The following is a 14,376-nucleotide window of genomic DNA, read 5'->3' on the forward strand; positions in this document are numbered from 1 at the left end:
AGAATGCCCAGTGGAATGGGGAATTACTGAAAATTTGCTTCACATCTCACAGTCTGAATTAGCCTATTTTAAATGCCTCCGGTTGATGTTTATATTCGGGCAAAAGGGCAGTACCAGCAATGAAGGGCTGGCATTTACGCGTCATACGAGGCAAACAGCGTCAAGGCAAACAGCGCTCAGCTTACGCTGAAATGATTTTATGTATACGTTGTCAATAACCCTATGATCCCTACTTTGCCCCCTCGCATTCTACGTTGATCGAATGAAACACACTACGCTGGGTGTGCGTCTTCGGGAAGTGTCCGCAATTATGGGCTGTAGGGCCGCACGCATAAAATAGTGCAGAATGCGCAAAACTACTCGTTTTCCCACCACGGGTGTTCAGTGGTTGTGGCGTTCTCTTGCTGAGCACGATGTTGCAGGCTCGATTCTTGGCCGCATTTTTATAAGGGGAAATTGGAAAAAAGATCAACAGAACCCATTTTTCACGGTGGCAGTCGACAGTAATCCATATAGCATTGGATTGATATACCGGTGAAGCGTATTGCCTACATCGAGAGTCCTCTTTAGCGCTTCCCTATGAATGTTCGGTGCCATCTAGCGCCGCCGCCGCGAAGCCTGCGCGCGACCTCCGAAGTGCATTGCGCGCCGGTAAATTCGAACGCTGTGAAGGGCGTCGCGGGACCACCAGGCTCCTCTCTCGCGCTTCTTCTTTCAACACACTGCGCCTCCTATTGACGCTGCCGAGAGCTCCGAGCATGGCTTCCTAGACGAGAATCGTGTCACTCCAGTGCTTGCGAGAGCTGAGCGTTGTTCGCTCACTTGCCGCACAACCAGAGGGACATACACAGTGACCGAAGTTGACAAGAGATTTATTCGTGAGCTGCACATACTCGGTGCGTTTACGACAGAGCTTGCTAAAGCGCGCGCGTGAAAAGCGTTCGTTGAAAAGCAGCACATGCTGAGTGCATCTGTGGCATAACCTGCCAATGCGTCGGGTTTCTCTCCTTGAGGAACCCTTGTGAGATGCCTCTGATTCCGCTCACCAACAGAGAAATTTAGGCGAACTTTTTCGTCATTCTATAGAGCGGCACCTTCTCAGTGGCACCCAAGCTGGTGGCAAAGACATTCGTTGATGAATGACACACACCTACTGGAACAGACACAATAACCCACGTTGGAATCAAGGTGGCTTACGGAAGACCGGCACAGACCGAGTGGGACATACCCAGTGCTCAAAGTTGGCGTCAAAGGGTTTCTCCGAACAGCGCTACCTAACCAATCCCGCATCTATGGCTACTCACGTCGGCGTGAAAGAGGTTATTTAAACAGCGGCACGTTTTTTCATACTGCTATACGCTCTGCGACCAAAGTTGGCCCGATGGCTGGTTTCGAACCCTATCCCCTCGGCATTGCATAGTAATGCGCTACCCATCCGACCACTGACTACCCAGTGCCCCCTGAAGGCAGGAAAACAGCTAGACACAAATACAGATAGATAGAAACACAAACACTCATACAAACATAGATAGCCCTGAAAGAAAGAGGGGGAGAGAAATAGAATACCGGAAAGGGCAGGGAGGTTAAGCAGACGCACGTCCGGTTTGCTACCCTGCACTGTGGGAAGCGGTATGGGGATGAAGAGAGAGAGGAGAAATAGAGCGAGAGAGAGCACAATTTTGCGCACAGTTGAAGGATCGCACCAAGTCTACACACGGTTCCCGAGACCTGTCTGTCGACTTGAGTTATTCCAACAGCGCTTTCGTGGCTTTGTGTGCCATCGACGTGTACGACCATGGTCCAAGAATCTTAATTACCGAAAATGGTCTAGAGTCCAGATGGTTCAATGCGGTCCGGAAAGGTTCATGCTCGACGTCCAATTGGGGACATATACATAGGATGTGTTCAATCGTTTCTGTGGTTCCACAAGAGTCGCACATGGGCGTATCCCTCATTTCAATGCGGAACGCGTAGGCCTTCGTAAGTGCCACCCCGAGCCAGAGGCGGCACAATACTGTCGCCTCAGAGCGGGAAGTTTTTGATGGCACTTGTAGCTTTAGGGATGGATCCAGCCTATGAACATGGCACTTCGGTAGGTTTTGAGAAGACCAGTGTTTGTGAGCCATAGCTTTAGCCACCATGTGAAGCTTTCTTGCAGCGTCGCTTCTGGATAAGGGGATTGGAACAGGTCGGGCTTCCAGATCGGCACACCGGGTGGCTTCGTTAGCGAAGTCATTACCAGCAATGCCGTATGTCCAGGTAGTCACTGGAATATAATTTCATGACCTGCAAAGTGCGTAAAGTACACAAGGATGCTGACGCAAGAAAAAAAAACGCTCTTGTATCTATAGGTTTTCATTTGATCCCAGCGCACAATAAATCGACAGGGACCGGAAGAGTAAAGACACCACAAAACACTGACAGCAACTGGTTTATTGCCATGCGAAGCGCTTGTATATATGCTATTCGAAGCATACGGGAACGCAGCAACAACAAAGTCAAGACGTTAGGTGAACCCCTTCCTCGATAGCGGTGGAAAAGCTCGTGCGAATCAAAGCCATGTCACATACGAAACCGAAACAAAAACTATACTACGAGTGTACCCTGCAGGCCGACTCACCACGTGAACCGGCAGCCTTGAAACAACCGTTATAATTGGGTCATGATGCCTAAACAGAGGTGCTCCTTATCACTCAACAACACCAACGGCATGCTGATGCAATTTTTTTTAAGCTTTGATAACTCCGCTGTTTCAACTGTTTCCCCTCGTGGTCATCTCGGCGCACGTACGCAGTATCTGCAGGTCTGCTCAAACAAAGGCCCGTGTTCCTTACACTGTTTGCAGTCCCCGGAATGTATACCTAGGTGTTTATATAGGAAGTAGTGACGTTATTATTGGGCTCCCTGAGCCTTTCCTACAAACATCTGCCAGTTTGGCCGATGTAGACTCGGCCACGGGGCAAGGGAATTGAGTAGACCACCTTTTCTTTGCGTGAAATAAACTGCCAATCGTGCCTGATGGCGCAGATTCTATTCTGACTGTCGGAAGAGTTGACTTTTTTGCAAAGTGTAGATCACTTTCACAGTGCTGAAAGAAAAACAGTTCCCCTCCTGTGCGTTTTCCTATATTTCTAAGCTTTTGAGATACAGCCCGCAGCTTCCGAAACAAACGTGGTTGACTCAGACTGCAGAAGAAAGCTATCGGTGACTCCATACCTGCATGTTGTCTCTGAGATTATACATATTATATACTATCGCTGCAGTTTTCCAGGAAGAGAGAGACAGGAGGGTTCTTTAGATATTGGTAACATCTGCGTTGAAATACGTCTAGTATGCTACTCCTTTCGATACATTAAAGGCCCACGTGACGCAGTAATATGTTACTTACATTACATTACTACAGATGAATGCGATGACTCACATACAATAACATTCACAAACCACACCTTAAATGTACAGCCCACGTACGTGGGCGCATGCAAAACTATTCAGAGTATCTAGCTAAAACCAGTGTGTCCGAGAAAGCTTAAAATCGTCTTCGTGGCTCGAAAGGCACACTTATAGCCTGCAGAAAGCTAACTGGCTTTTCATATTTTGCTCGCCTATGACTGAAGGCGGAATATTTGGAGAGGCACTTTAAAATACATGTTACACTGATTTTATTTAAAAACCATTGATTTTGGTGTCTCGCCTCTTCAACGCTGTGTAAGCCATGTTGCGATCCATTTTTTTTCTTGTTGTTTACTCATGACCGGCAAGAATGGAGAAGCAAAGTGAAAAGAAGATAAATTAAAGATTGCGCAACATATCGGCATTATTGTGTGCCACCAACATCTCCCTCTATGTACGAAAGCCCACAGATTTAGTCTGGAGCACCATCATTCAGTTATGCATAGCGAAGTGAGATATTTGGGGTCCTGGACCTTTTTTATTGCTTCATGGTTTTGAAAATGGCCCACAGATGTGTGTATGTGTGTTTTAATTTTGTTTCAAAATGTTGGCACTCGAGTCTGAACGCCGAAACTTCCACATCCTGCTTGAACAATGTTGGCAAGAAGAGGAACTAATATATTTTTTAAATATGAACCGCAGAGAGCAATTATATTACAGATATCAAGGGATCTTAATTCGTTGAGTTAGTTTGCGGTTAGTAAACAAATGACTTTGAATAATTTGTGCTCTATGTCACATAAAAATAGAGTGCATCACTACTGCAGAAGGTGTGGTTTAGGATATCAGAAGCAGCATCCGAACACCTGGTACGTGTTTACGAAAGGTCGCTTGTAAGTGTTATTGTATAATTTCAAATTTTGCATCATAGTAAATGCATCATGATTTCTCGGTTTGTCACCTTTCGCCACAATTATCGCCATATTGCAAGATATTATCGGGATTTAACTCCCAAAGTTAGGCAGCGAAAGGTTCCTAATTACATTTTGCACAGTTCCAGCAAGCATTTATAAGTAAAACCCAGCTAAAGTTAAAGTGAATTCAAAGGGAATACAATAAATCGACAAATAATCGCCAATGTATAGCAAAAGCTTCTACCAAAAACAAAGGTTACGGCGCTAAAGGCTCACTTTTACTAGGCCGACCCGACACTAATTTCGGTCTGCCGACTGTCGGCGACAGGTTTCTTTCCTTCGTGTTACGGTACATTGTGACAGAGGCACCAACACGGAAGTAAAAAACGCTGTCGCCAACAGTCGGCAGACCGAAATTAGTGTCGGGTCGGCCTAGTAAGAGTGAGCCTTAAGCAGACGACGAGAAAGTGATACACAAACGACACATTATAGGCGTAATCCAAGTATCCAACTAGAGGATACTAGGATTACGCCTTCAATGCACGCGTGCTTATATGTACCTGCCAAGATAATTCAGTACAAATCACTGGCCTACACGCCGCGTTAGCTCCTATCACCCCTGTTAGTGCATCTCGACCGTGATTACTTTGCACTTAGGTTTCATGTATAAAATTGCGGGGTGTCTGGTGAACAAACAGTTGGAAGTTGGCGCCCGTATATGTCGTTTGTGTCCAACTTCGTCCTCGTCTGCTTAGCGCCCTAACCTTTGCTTTTAAGTCATGAACCAGCTAGCTCAGCAACAAGTTTTGTTAAATCGCACTTCCACCAAAGTTTGTGGTAGAATTGTGTTAATTACACGTAATTCAGTGCTTCAGAAAAGACTCGAGTAAGCTAATAGCCTGACCTCCCCGATCCCTGCCCGACAGCTAGAATCTGGTCTGGCCTTACAAAAGTGAGTCTGACGTAACACACATTTTACGCATATAAGCTATACTGCCTTGGGGCCACTCATTTGATTTGCAAATAATAAATGACTGTTTTATTTATTTTAAAGCTACCTGTCATTACACCTTATTGACAACAGTGCGAAGCTTAACTTTCAGTTCTCTGCCGCAACCCAGACAAGAGTGGAAAATTATGTTCGCGAAATAAATTTGAAATAAATGTTTTATCATTACAAGAACCATACTGATTCAAGCGCACATACCCGGTGCCTTGTGTGGCATTCTGAAAGCAAAGCAAAAATACGTCTTCGTAGTAGAAAAATGGTTTCGCAAGCCAGAAAGATGTGAGCAAATCAATGCCTTCAATGCGAAGACTGCGCTGTAATCCCGCGTGCCTTCTATAGCGGATTACAGAGCCACGGATTTCTAGGAAACTAAACATGCACGGGTAATCTTCCGCGAAAACTATCATTAGTTTTTTTTTTAGCGTTGTTGTGGGAAAAAGAAACAAAACTGATCTATTCGCCGTTACGTAGGACGGGTAAATCCTTTCTCTCGCGCGGACATGTATAAATACAGTTCTGCGTAGCAAGCAGCAGAGAGCGTATGTTGCCAGGCTCATGGAGGATTACACAACATCTTGCGCAAACTGCCGCAAGATCCCGGCCGGTAACAACAAACTACCGTGCCAACTTGTGCGTGGGTTGTTCAAAGCTGGCAGCACAAAAATCGCGGAAAATGTGGGCAGCGCCTGTGTTCGGAGGGATGGATAATGTGGAACGTCAAATGAGCGTGGGTCCAAAAGATAGTGGATGACATCAAGTGGCAGTTGCCGTTGCAGCGACATGCAGGACCATAAATGTGAAGTCGGTGCCAAATGTTATAAATGCCAGCATTGCAGCTGGATTCGAGGCGACTGAACGTTCACCAGAAAGCCATAAAGGCGAATAAAACGCTCTCTAACTTCCCGCTCAATATTATTATTTTATTACATTTCTCTCGCGATTATGCCAGCACTCTGGGAAGGGTTGAAAGGAAATGCACCAAAGGTGTCGGCTTCTTCGCAGCATAGCTTTCATCATTGCTGATTACATTAGTTTTTATCAATATCTTTCAAATGCCGAGTGGTCGCCTGCAGTAACGCCAAATGATGCGAATTATCAAGTCCAACATTTTACTAGCCTCCTGCAGGAGATGTGACGTAAGTACGCTCCTATAGAGCGAAGTCGACCTTCACGCTATTTATTTTGCTTTTCCACCGAACTTGGCGAATCACTGAAATGCAGAAAGCGTGCCCACACACACACAAAAAGAAACAAAGAGCATATCAGAAAAATGCCCAGCTAAATCATGGAGTGCCGATATCTCTCTAAACTGCTTATGCCCGTGCTTACAATAACATCATTGTCTAACCCGAAAATAAACTTTCTAAGAATCTGGACATTACTGGAAATATCTGCAAATTACATCAACGTCAAGTAAACCAGATTATATACCTCTTTTAATGAGCAATCGAGAAACAATAAAGGAAGTCTCAAATGCATTTGCACATGACACTTGCAATCAGTTTTCATCAGAGATGGCGGCCCCATTTCGTCCAACCTTCCGCAAGCTAGTAGCGACGCGTTAATAACTGGGTCGATTAGGGGAGAACTTATCGTGCAAAGCCTCGACAGTGCAAGGCCGCCGTTGGCATGACAACCTGATGTCATTGCTGTGGCTTTGTTTGATGATTCAGTGCCGCATTCGCACCAATACTGTCTTGCATTTATAACACCCGGCTCAAAACAGTAACATTTGCTGTACCATGGAACGTTTCTCGTGTCATTCCCATTCACGAATTGGAAAAACTACACCCCAGTACTTCTCCTTTGCCGGTCTGCTTCAGAATTATTTTAGTCTCTAGCGGAGGAAATAGCGATTGCGCTGGCCCTCACAGAACAGGAATGCGAAGTCGTACTAAGTGACTCGCAAATGGCAGTAAAGAGTTACGCCAAAGGTCGATTTTCGAAGGAAGCCCTGTCCACTCTGGCCAAAGCGGGCAGATCCAAAACCACGAGCTCGAGGATCATATGGTTCCCCACAAAAGTACCCTCGGATGCCGAAACCCTTGGTACATTGTTAAGGGAGACATCAAGGCGGAACAGTGTCACTTCTCCATATAAATAGCTTGCAGTGAAGAGGGAGTGGAGCTGTTCTGAGCCAGTGATACTAAAGCTTCTGTCGCATGTTCTGTACAAAATCAGCAACTCTAGCTTCTTTAGTAGTAACTTCGCGTTCCTATTTAGAAAACTAAAGGATACAAGCTGGTCACGTACCGACCGTCCTCTTGTACAGAGTCTGCAACAATTGTGTTTTTAGTCTTGTTTGCAGAACCACGCTTTGTCTACGAAGAATCGATCCAAGTTGCTTGATGGCACCTTCCCCCCTCAAAAAAGAAAAAAAATGAAAGCACCCATTTTCTATATTTTAAAAACACGGGGATATCGAGTTTTGTAGGCTGCCTACTCGCGACCAGATTAATATGTTGTCATTGTTTTTTTTTGACATAAACGAAACATGACTGTCGGCTAATAGCCATAATCTGTCGGCTAAGTCATAGAGATAAATTCTGCCGTGGAGCACACTGAGTGCCAGCGAGAGAAGACAAGCGTAGAAAAATGGAGCTTAACCAGTTGGGCGACAGCTTCGCTGCCTTACATTGAGGTTAAGTGAGAGGGCAAGTAGGAGGAGGGAAAAGGGGAGAGAGCAAGCACTGCGTGAACGTAGGCGGAAGCTCGGGATGGCTATGAACAATCACTCAGGCGGGTGCACTTAGAAAAGTACACTAGCGCATAATTAGCTCTTTGCAGCTGCAGCGGATGTGACCCCACCTTATCTTAGTATTCCAGACAAATAAATTTGTGTAGAGTGCAGCTAGCATAAAGTTTTCTGGAGTCAGTGACACCTGACGCCTTGGACACCCAGAACTCACACAAAGATCGAAAACTCATGGGAAGTCCAGAAGAAAGCACCTCTTTCACTTTGTATCATCTGACAGCAAAAGAACAATACTTGCGTGCTTACGCAGCAGTTTCTTAACGAAGGTAACACAGGCTTAGAATGCTCAGAAATAATGCATTTAGAAATGTGCTCTTCCTGACAGTCACCATGCTTTGCATCGGGGTCAATAGCCTCGCCAACCTGTTCATGCAGCATTGTCACTCGGCCCTGCCCAAGTGAAAATGGGAAATAAAGTTATTTCCATTAAGTTTCGCTAAAACTGACGCAAAACGCAGATTTATATATTGTATTCTGAAAATTGTATTGCCTAAACCGGAAGCAAGTACTGTATCACAGATCACAGGCTAAACATTCAGCGGTCAACGTCGCACACCGACTTGGAGATTATGCCACGGCTATTCAAGCCATAAATTTAATTAAGCGCAGGTCAATTAGCTATTTGAAATATTACGTAGAACACTTCTTCTGATGCTTTGCTTCATGTCAGTAGTGTGAAAAAAAAAGAACAGTGTACAGCACTTTTTAGCGCGTTTAAGCAGTGATCTCACCACAAATAGTGCGGCGTATGTAGTATGTTCGTCAAGGATAAGGCCGCATAAAGGTCAGTAATGATGTGCCTGATGAAGTTTATTTTCCCCTCTTTCTTGACCTCTTTTGCGAACTCGGAAGAAAACTGAGTAGGTGAGAACAAAAGAATAGTATTGCAGAGAAACAAATCATAAATCGCAATGGTGAACCGAACTCGGCCACTGCGGCTCATAGCGCACCACTGGCCCAACCGCGATTTGAACAGCGACAGAAAGCTCTTCTGAAAGTATAATGTAATCAAACCGAGCTTTAAGGATACACAGGCGCACGGAGGAGAAATGAGGCTGCTAAAAGCACGCCGTAAAGTACAAGGAATAAGAAGGATACGCACGAATTTGCATGAGGCACGGAACGCTACAGAATAAAAGAACAGGCGGCCCCATAAACACACGGAGGAAGTGAGAAGCTAAATAACTGAACACACGTAGTAGCCGAACAGAAATAAGTACGAAGCTATATAAGTGCGAACCCCTATAATATATTCCGCGCAGATGTGAATAACGTTTCCTCCTCGGACCATCATTCTGACGTTGAATGTATTCAAAGTCGCGCAAGTGGCATATCTGGACACAATGAGAATCCGGAGTTCTGCATGTAGGCTTTTTCTTAACGGAGATATATAATGCGGATTTACTTGATCTCGATTCATCTCTTTGGAGACGTTATTTCATTTCTTTAGAGAACATTGTTATTGTTATTTTTTTTTGCTTGAAGTGCGGGAAATTACTTTTAGTACCGTGGGGAAATCATTCACGCATTTCGGAAGCCATGTCCGATTATTATGCTTTTTGCTATGTATTTTCACAGCCGATATAGAAAACGTTGCACTGCCATGAAAATTACGGTGCGCACTACTAATTAAAAACCGTTCAGTGACTGAAACTTCTGCAAACACGCAGCTGTTCTTGTCGATTGAGCTCGATTAGTCCGCCTCCTTTATTATGAGATTCGCCTTCAGAAAAATGCTGACATATTGAAATAACACTTTGTGAAGCACCTTGATGTTTGTGTGCCTGAAATAACGAAACACTTCTTTCATAAAGCGTTAATATAGTTGAACGCGGAAACTGAATCGGTGACATAATTGTGTCTTTAATTGGGAAGCTCGGATAATTTTTCAAAAATAATTCAGCAGTCAGTCTACGCTCTAATTTGATTTGTACCTTTCTGGGAGCACGGTAAAGATTAGTCCACTGTCAACCGCATGGTAAGCCTCATGCTCAAAAGGTAGATTTGGGGCGTAAACCCCAGAATTTTTTTTTCGTTTCAACGCTTCCAACATATACATGTAGGAAAAAGAGCAAGAGAGTAAAAAACAAGCTCATCTTTAGTGTAAAATTATTTTATTCTGTTCACTGCGATTATTACTGTGTGTTTGCTACAAACTTTGCCTTGATTTAACGTTCGCATTGACATACTATTTCAATGCACACCTCGAAATTATCATTGTGCGTCCCGCAGTGACATGGTAAGGAGGAGCCAGTTATTTGTTACGATGCATTTCTAAACTATAAATTTGACTTCTTTCGTCCATATAAAAAACAAGAACGCAAAATTTCTATCACAATGTCTCAACATCATGTCGAATACTAATAATTATACTACGCGAAATCTCAGTCATAGATGCCGTCCTAAAAGGATGCCTCGATAACATCTGGAGACCCCAAGAACTTGGAACCTAAGGTTAAATTAACCCTATAGTGTTTGCATTGGCGCTAACCTTTTGAGCATGTGAAACTCGACCGAGAAATAAAAAGGAGATATTAGAAACAGGTAAAAAAAATCAGCGCAAGACCCTGTAGGCTTATCTCTAACTAATGAGAGACGCCCCATGTGCGAGGAAACAAAATTACGAACCCACTTCTCGATCGGAAAAAAAGTTAATAGGCCTTCAAAATGCATGCGAAGCCAGAATGCTCCACCAAAGCGAAATTATCTGCGGCGAATGCCTTCCGGCACCGCTTAAATGGACCAGACACTCCAAACGCCTTGTCTGCCTAAAGGGGCACCCGCATCTATAAAACTGGAGTCCAGGGATGCTGAGGGCAAGACTCGACGCTTCCGAAGCTCGTTAAAATGCTATCATCGTTTCCGAAAAGCGGCTTGAAATCACAACACGTGTACATGCGCTGCGGCATTTTGTGCTCCTTAGCTGCTAGTTCGCCTTCTTAACGATACTTTTATTTTTTTCAGCTTTTAGAGAGCTCCGGGACTTACGGCAACGAACAGGGGTTCTTGCTAAAATTATAAAGGAAGATTTTAGAAAGCTGCTGTGTTGATATGAAGGCATTCTGGAATAAGACGTTTAGGCCTTTGTAAAAAAATGTATGGGTGCAAAAAAAAAAAAACACTTCACAAGTTTGTATAAGAGCTTCGAAAACTACTCTACGGTGCAGAAAGAGATCATGCCAATTGCGACGAGAATAAAAACAAAAACAGGTGAAAAAGGGAGATGATCACATGCCAGTAAAGTGCTTCTGCAAACATTTTGACTTCGTTCTTTTCATCTGGCCATTCAAATAAACGCATTGCCTAAAGAGAAAACCGGATGCAATAAAAATGCATTTAAGCGTAGTAGTTGCCTGCGCAGTAGTTTTCTGCTCAGTAGTCACCTTATCAAGAATTTATTTACTTTGCAAAAAATTATACGAACATGCCCATAGTGTAGATGACGAAGGGTCATCCGGTAGCGCAAAGCAGCACGAAATTTGCTGCGCATTTTTTACGTGACCACTTAGTGGTGCTCGGCCGTGTTTCTTTGTGTTCTCTTACGGCACCGTATATAAGAGGGCGACAGAAGGCTCTGCAGTGAATTTCACTAAGTAGTGATTTCCTTTTTTTCTTCCAGTTGGTGACTTTGCGGTCGCGAGTTGACGTGGCTGGGACGAATACGCCACGTATTCTCACAATACATTGCGTTGCGCGTATTTCTTTCAACGCACGTACGTTTCTATGTCGACAAAAAATAACGAATAAACATAAGTTAAAGGAAGATTCGGCATGCGCAACTGCAATTGCCACGTGGTCTTTTTTCTTAATATACCACGCAAGCGCTCACCTTCTTATTAATATAGCGGTAATGATATAGAGTGCTTCTTGTTAAGTAGAGCTGTCTTCATGGCTATAAAGCTGCTTGTGTAGTTAATAGGGAAACATTGCATAAACTCACACAATAAGTACCATGTAGCGAAAATCAAACTATACGCACCAGCATCGACGTGATTGTATGCTTACCGATCGTTAAAGCATAGCCACTTGTGCTATTTTCTTGCAAGTAAGGTGCATCTTGTGCTCGCTTACATGTAGAGCATGTCCATATACGCTAGAAGACTGTAAAACATTCTATATTGCAAACTTTATTACGTAGGCGTGGTCATGCTTCTTTCAAGAGTCCATACGGCAATATACATAGAATAATATACTGTTAATATTATTGAATTACGGTCATTTATAGATCTTTCGTCAACGTAAACCTTTCTTTACGTGCAAGCGACAAACTTAAAGTTAGATTTGATAATTCCCAATTGAGGTTTCAGAATCAACTGCCAGCCACAAGCTGTTCATTATTTCCGCAGTCATTACAACGGTTATATTGTGCGCAGCACCGACACTCCTTAATTACGGTCTCAACTGTCGAGGTGTTTTTGCAGAGGAGAAGATTTTCCACTGCTGGCACATACATGTCCACTTTTCAGCACATATTTGTCCACTTTCCGGCAGATGGATAGAACGTCATGAATGTACAGGACATACCCTTCTGTGCGGCGAGCCTTCGAGCAACAAGTTGCCCGATCAGGTCGTGAAGCTTCTGTTTACAAATACCTCAGCTGGTCACGTCCTTCCCACGCATTTAAAACCGTGCGCATGCCGCGCCTACCAAAGAAAAGTTCACATTGGCGAGCATAAGCGTTGCGTCCCACCATCTGTTGCCGCGGACACGCTCGTAAACAGCCATCAAGTCTTCCACATGGATGCCATTGGTGACGGTGAACGTCCCCAGGTCACGCGGTTGAGTGAGGACAGACACTGATGGACCCGCAGTAGGCACAGATGACGGCGCAGCAGTGAAATGGTCTTCAGCGTCGGATATAGTGTCAGGACTAATCTGGCGTCCGCAGCGAAGATTCAATGACGCGTACTTGTGCGCTAAACCTACAACCCCCACCGGAATGTTTGGGGGAGATTGTATTTATTAGCAGCCACTAGCAAGATGGCACAGCCTTGCATCCAAGGCAGAGGTCAGTACCACCACACTGCCCCAGCCAAAACAGTTGTTTTCTTTGTTGATGCCCAGAGCACTCGTGACAGTGTGTTCAAATAAGGAAAGTAATGAAGTTGCAAATTGAAAACTATGAGGCGGAATGTTTGCGGATCAAGACAGTCGGGGCCGCCATTAAGATACGAACGAGAAGATGGCCAAGACTGCTGTTGACGCAGAAAATAGGATCAATAAGATAGCGAAGTAAGCACACTACCTCATCTGTATTCCATTACATGAGCATTAAAATATTTGGGATTTTGTTTTTATTGCATGAGCGCATGAGAGAAAAATAAATTCTTGGTGTATTGTAACGCACTGCACCCAAGATTGGTTGTTTGAGATTAAAGGGCTTCAAAATTACTTTCACCGCTACCAGTACGGCACCAATAATTTTAATGACTTGAAAAAGTGGCCTTAATATTTCGAACCATATTACGAGAGCATAACTAATTACAATTAAAATCAATAGCATCGATTGCTTCGAAGGAAGCCCGAAAGAGTAGGTGGGGTGAACGTCAACAACACCTTACATATTATTGTCTCATACATTTATTCTACTTTCCTTATGATGCAGACAACTTATACTTCCATGAGATTGACGCAGACAATTATCGTTGCCAGTGGTGACGGTGCTTTTACTCGTTACCAATACCAGGCAGAACTCGTTGAAAAAGAGGAGACCATTTCATATTAGAACTGAGTAAGGGGACAATTCGACTGATTTACCAACCCCAATTTACTTTTATTTTGTCTGCGAGTTTCAATTGTACGTAGGCACTGCGCTACAACTCATTAAGCACTCGCATAGGTTCTTGCTACCTACGTGCAGCAAACGAACGACGTGAGGAAGGGAGAATGGCTCAAGGTTTGCTGGAAACATTTACGTGCAGTCGGAGTGCGAACTTACTGGTGAAAAAGGATGCCTCCTTCCTACTCCTAACATTCACAGGACTGTAACACTGTAACGCTGTAAACATGCACTGTAACAATCCCAAGAATGTATATTCGGGTAAGCGAGTCACGAGCAAGTTTGACGTAGTCTTTTTTCCCGGAAGCTGCAGAAAAATGGGAACGTAGCGCTCGTAGCGCATGTTCGGCTAGCCTCAATCATCAAAGAGTTGTATACAGGTGCACCAGAAAGCAAGAAACAGTCGTGCTCAGTAAAACATTCCTCCATTTCACAGAACTTCTAGATATTATCGCAAATGCGCTATGCTGGCTACTGAATTTACAGGCTTCTAAAGGAGCTTGCTCCTCTAGGAAGTGCAATGCACCG

General features: G+C 44.1%; 1 protein-coding gene across 11 annotated transcripts in view; it reads left to right on the plus strand.

Moving 5' to 3' along the window:
• The window catches only part of LOC135905513 (cell adhesion molecule Dscam1-like), a 910,071-nt gene that overhangs the window by 497,640 nt on the left and 398,055 nt on the right, over positions 1–14,376 (plus strand). The window lies entirely within an intron of this gene.

Source organism: Dermacentor albipictus, chromosome 3 (genome assembly GCF_038994185.2).
Source record: "Dermacentor albipictus isolate Rhodes 1998 colony chromosome 3, USDA_Dalb.pri_finalv2, whole genome shotgun sequence".
In the NCBI taxonomy this organism is placed as follows: Eukaryota; Metazoa; Arthropoda; class Arachnida; order Ixodida; family Ixodidae; genus Dermacentor; species Dermacentor albipictus.